Genomic DNA, 6388 nt, shown 5'->3' on the forward strand with positions numbered 1-6388 from the left:
GCTGAAGGCAGATGCTTAACCAACTGAGCCACCCAGGAGCCCCTCCCTGTATTTGGTTCCATTTTAAAATTGCTATCTCTTGAGGCACCTGGGTGGCTCGGTTAAGTGTCTGCCTTCCACCCAGGTTATGTTCCCAGGGTTCTGGGATCAAGCCCCATGTGAGGCTCTTTGCTCAGTGGGGAGTCTGCTTCTCCCTCTGCCTCTGCCCCCTGCTTGTGCTCTCTCTCTCTCTCTAAAATAAATAAATAAATAATAGATCTTTTAAGATAAATAAATAATAAAATAAAATTGCTATCTCTTTGATAGTCTCTATTTAGTGAAACATTGTTCTCATACTTTTTTACTTCTTTAGACGTTGTTTTCTTTAGTTTTTTAAATCTAATGAAAATAATTGATTTAAAGTCTTTGTCTAGTAAGTTAAGGGACTTCAGGAATTATTTCTATTGAGTTTTTTTCCTGCGTATAAGTCAAACTTTCTTCCTTCTAATAATTTTTTGTTGAAAACTGAACATTTCAAATAATATAATGTGACATCTCTAGAAATCAGATTCTTTGGTCTCCTCAGAATTTATTGTTACTGCTTTTTTTTTTTATCAGTTTTTGTTTGTCCAGTGACTTCTGAACTAATTTCATAAATTTTTTTTTAAGATTTTATTTATTTATTTGACAGAGAGAGACACAGCCGGGGAGAGTGGGAACACAGCAGGGGGAGTGGGAGAGGAAGAAGCAGGCTCCCAGCACAGAGCATGGAGCCCGACGTGGGGCCCGATCCCAGGATCCTGGGATCACGCCCTGAGCCAAAGGCAGATGCTTAACGACTGAGCCACCCTGGCGCCCCTCATAAATTTTTTCAATGTCCCTATGGATATCTCATTCCTCAGCATTTCTTTTTAAGCATTTTGGTTAGTCTATTATTTATGCCATCATCTTAGGCAGCTATAATGTTAAAACATTCAAAGCTCTTCCTTCATTTCCCTGAGGTATTTAGCAGTGGGCAAGCCTATGTGAGGTTGCATAAAGAAAAGACTTTCCAATAGTCTTCCAGGGAACCATTAGCAGACAGGTCAATAATGACATTTCTTTGGGAATGAGATTCTTTCAACATCCCCCAACCCCCATTTTTAGAAATGCAGGCTGTTATTTTTCAAGGTTACTGTGGAACTGGGAAGTGGGGCGTGGGACTTAGGAAAGGAAATGCCACAAAGCTCATTGCTCTTACCAGAATTCAGCTGTTTTTCTTAAATAATTGTTCTCTGGATTACTGCAAACCTTTGGTTGATTTCCAGGGTTCTAAAGCTGATCCTGACGATTTTGTTAGAATTTTTTGTTGTTACTTTTAGAGATTGTTACTACATGATTTTTGCTGAAATCATCCCAATTAGACCTTTTTGCTCTCATTTTATTTATCTATTTATTTAAAATAACTTATGTTAATTATGAAACCCAAATCACAGGTTTTTTTTTTTTTTTAAGATTTTTAAATTTATTTGACAGAGAGAGACACAGCAAGAGAGGGAACACAAGCAGGGGGAGTGGGAGAGGGAGAAGCAGGCTCCTCACTGAGCAGGGAGCCCGATGCGGGGCTCAATCCTAAGACCCTGGGATCATGACCTGAGCCGAAGGCAGATGCTTAACGACTGAGCCACCCAGGCGCCCCTGCTCTCTTTTTAAAAATTTATTCAGGGGCACCCATGTGGCTCAGTCGGTTAAGCATTTTACTCTTTTTTCTTTAAAGATTTTATTTATTTATTTGACAGAGAGACAGCCAGCGAGAGAGGGAACACAGGCAGGGGGAGCGGGAAAAGAAGAAGCAGGCTCACAGTGGAGGAGCCCGATGTGGGGCTCGATCCCAGGACTCAGGGATTACGCCCTGAGCCTAAGGCAGACACTTAACGACTGAGTCACCCAGGCACCCCTAAGCATTTTACTCTTGATTGCAGCTCAGGTCATAATCTCAGGATCATGAGATCTATGCCCAGCATGGAGCCTGCTTAAGATTCTCTTTCTCCCTCTCCCTTTGCCCATCCCACCTCTCTAAAAAAATGAATTAACAATAATTTTTTTAAATAAGTAAATATTCATTCATCTTTATTAAGTGCCTACCACAGACAGACAATGTTGTAAGTGGACTGAGGGTATAGCATCATGGTTCAGTTGCTGTCTGAGTCTGGGTGTGGTTGGGTGGCAACTTCATTCGTCCTGATGCATTCATATTTGAACTTTGACACAGCATTTAGTTTACTCAAATGGATTTGAAGAAGAAATAGTGAGGCCTACAGTTAGTAGAGAAGGGTGGCAAAGACACAGGCAAGCAAGGAGTGGCCCTAACTCCAGCAGGTTCGTCCCTTCCTCTTCCCCAGATTAACTTGATTTGCTTAGCTCCTGACTTTCCAGTGGTAGAGTCTCTAATCAGCAGTCCTGGAATGTGATGGAAATAGGCCGCTGTCTTCCGGCCTCTTCTGGAATGAGAACAGAAAGCTGGCTTGCTCAGAATACCATCCCCTATGTGGTAGTATTCAATGTATCTTGTAAGAGATTACCAAACAAGGTGTGCCAGTAGCTTTTTGGAGAATAAAGTATTCAAAGAAAATGTCAGCAGGTGAAAGACCAAAGACTATTTGTGAAAAAGTAGAAATAATCTGGACTTGAAAAAATAACATCACTGAGTAGAATGATAAGGAACAAAATATAAGAAGTATATATATATATATAAATATTTTTTAAAGATTTTATTTATTTGAGAGAGAGTGAGAGAGATAATAGAGGGAAAGGGAGAAGCAGACTTGCCACTGAACAAAGAGCCCAATTTGGTGCTTGATCCCATGACCCCAAGAGCATGACCTGAGCCAAAGGCAAATGCTTAACCGAGTCACCCAGGCACCCCTATAAAATATATTTTTAAAAGCATCAAGAAAGCTGGGATAATACAAATAAAGAAGAATTCCAAGCACACCAGAACAATTTTTTTTTCCTTAGCTTTATTGATGAGTGCTTATCACCAGTAAGTTTTTGCTGTAGATGAATTGGAAATTTATGAGTATCCCTGAATAACTATTATATACATTATATAACTATAATATAGTTAACTTAGTTATGCCTAATATAATATATAGCACAAGATAATAACCTATTAGGACAAGATGATAACAATAGGATAATATATAATTTATATAATTTTTATTCCAAAAATACTTTTATTATTTACAATAAAGGTCCACATGCAAAAACCCTTCCAGGTGATATATTATGTTTATTCAGGCTAAAACCCTCAAGTCAGGATTCTGATATCCAGAACAAAACTAAGTAGGCTAACTCTTTACAAAATAACTATTAACATGGCTGTTTCCTCTGTATGTGCCATGTGATGTGCCAGCAATAGGATTTTATGCAGTTTTGGAAATTATTAGACTCTGGACATTTTTCCCCACCAACTTCCAGGCAGATTATCAGACTGATAACTGCATTAAATAGATTTTTAAAAGATATTTTATTTATTTATTTGAGAGAGAGAGAGAGCACAAGTGGTGGGAGGGAGAATGGGAGGGGAGCCCAATGCGGGGCTCAATCCCAGGACCCCAGGATCATGACCTGAACCTAAGGCAGACACAACACCAAATGAGCCACCCAGGGGCCCCCATTAAAGAGGTTTTAAAATGGATCAGAAGAGATAAAAATATTTGACTGAAAGGGTAGTAAAGTGAAGTAAACAACTCCTAATGGAAGGTCAGCTAGCCTCCCACAGAGGGATTGGCGTTACTGGAGCTGGAAGATTTTCCTTATATAGAAAGCAGAAACAGGGTGATGGAACAAAGGAGAGACAAGACTGGCCAAAATCAAGCTTATATCATGTTCTTACTACATGCCAATGTTATGGGCAAACTATATTCCTGGGGGCCTCAGGGAGGTCAGGCTCTGGAGTTTATTTCAAAAGCAGTTTGATTCAAATTTAGAACAGACACGGAGAGGTTTCCTGATTCTAACTCAAAACAGCTTCTGGTTAGATCAATAAATATAATTGATAGGGAAGTGTTTGGACTAAATTAGTGTAAATATAATACTTAACTAGTGACGCATGTTTGAAATTTCTTCCCTGCCACCAGCTTTATTGAGATATAATCCACAAACAACATTGTGTTAGTTTAAGGCATACAACATATGATTTGATAGATGTATATGTTGTGGAATGTATCCACATTAAGGTTAGGTATTACATCTATCTCTTCACAGAATTATAAATTGTGTGTGTGTGGTGAGAACATTTAAGATCTACTTAATCTTTGCAAATTTCCAGTATACAATTCAGTATTGTTAACTACAATCATCATGCTGTACATTTGAACCCCTGAACTTATTACAACTTGAAAGTTCGTATATGTTGACCACATCTCCCCGTATCTCCCTCTCTCAGCCCCTGGCAACCACCATTCTACTATGTTTTTATGAGTTCAAGTTTTTTAGATTCCACATGTAAATGAGATCATACAGTATTTGTCCTTCTCTGACTTATTTCACCTAGCACAAGGCTCTCAAGTTTCAGCATAATGTGGCGAATGGTAGGATTTCCTTCTTTTTTATGGTTGAACAGTATTCCTGTGTGTGTGTGTGTGTGTGTGTGTGTGTGTGTGTGTGTGTGTATAGACATATCACATTTTCTTTATTTATCCATTGACAAACACTTAAATGGCTTCCATGTCTTGGCAATTGTGAATAATCCTGCAACGAACATGGGGATGCAGATATCTCTTCAATAGAGCAATTTCATTTCCTTTGGATATTTGCCCCAAACTGAAATTGCTGGGTCATATATGGTCATTCTATTTTTAATTCTTGAGGAACCTCTATACTATTTCTCATAGTGGCTGCCCCAGTTTACATCCCACTAACAGTGCACAAGACCTGCTGTTTCTCTTCATCTGCACCAACATTTGCTATCTTTTTTCTTTTTAATTATAGCCATTCTAACAGGTGTGAGGTGCTATCTCACTGTGGTTTGATTTTTGTTTTAATACAGTTGACATACAGTGCTGTTAGTTTCAGATATATACATAGTGATTCAACATCCCCATATACTATGTATGCTATGCTCACCACAAGTATAGCTGCCATCTGTTACCACACAAGGCTATTACAATATCATCAACTGTATTTCAAATGCTGTGTCTTTTGTTCCCATGACTTATTCATTCCATACCTGGAAGCCTTCAGGCTTCACCCATTCACCCATTTTGTTCATTCCCCTACCCTCCTTTCCTCTGGCAACCATCAGTTTATTCTCTATTTACAGGTCTGATCCTGCTTTTTGTTGTTTATCCTTTTGTTTTATTTTTTAGATTTATATATGAGTGAAATCCTATGGTACTTGCCTTTCTCAGTCTGAGTTATCTTACTTAGCATAATACCCTCTAGGTCCATCCACGTTGTTGCAAATGGCAAGATCTCATCCTTTCTTTATGGCCGTGTAATATTGAAGTGCACTCATGCACACGTGTGTGTATATGTGTATGTACACACACACATCATTTTATCCATTCATTTGTCTATCAGTGGATTCTTAGGTTGCTTCCATATTTTAGCTACTGTAAATAATGCTGCAATAAACATAGGGGTACATGTATTTTCTTGAATTAGTGTTTTTGGGGTTTTTTGGGTAAATAACTAGTAGTAGGATTATTGGATCAGATGGTACTTCTATTTTTAACTTTTTGAGGAACTTCATGCTGCTTTCCACCATGGCTCTACCAATTTACATTCTTGTCAACAGCGTGTGAGGGTTCCTTTTTCTCTACATCCTTACCAACCCTTACTATTTCTTGTGTTTTTGATTGTAGTCATTCTGGCAAGTGTGAGATATCTCGTTGTGGTTTTGATTTGCGTTTCCCTGATGGCTAGTGATGTTGCACAACTTTTCAGGTACCTGTTGGTCATTTGTACGTCTTCTTTGGAAAAATGTCTTTTTAGATCTTCTGCCAATTTTGTTTTGTGTTTTTTTCTTAAAGATTTTATTTATCTATTTGACAGAGAGAGAGAGAGCACAAGCAGGGGGAGCGGGAGAGGGAGAACAGTCCCACTAAGCAGGGAGCCTGATGTGGGACTCGTCAATCCCAGGATCCTGGGATCATGACCCAAGGCAAAGATGGACACTTAACCTACTGAGCCATGCAGGCGCCCCTCTTCTGCCCATTTAAAAACTGGATTATTTGCTTTTTTTTTTTTTTAACTATTGAGTTGTACAAGTTCCTTATATATTTTGGATGTTAACTATCAGATAGATGGTTTGCAAATATTTTCTCTCATTCCATATGTTGCTTTTTCATTTTGTTGATGATTTCTTTTGCTGTGTAGAAGCTTTTTCATGTGAAATACTTGTTTATTTTTGTTTTTGTTGCTT

This window comes from Ailuropoda melanoleuca, chromosome 16 (assembly GCF_002007445.2).
Source record: "Ailuropoda melanoleuca isolate Jingjing chromosome 16, ASM200744v2, whole genome shotgun sequence".
In the NCBI taxonomy this organism is placed as follows: Eukaryota; Metazoa; Chordata; class Mammalia; order Carnivora; family Ursidae; genus Ailuropoda; species Ailuropoda melanoleuca.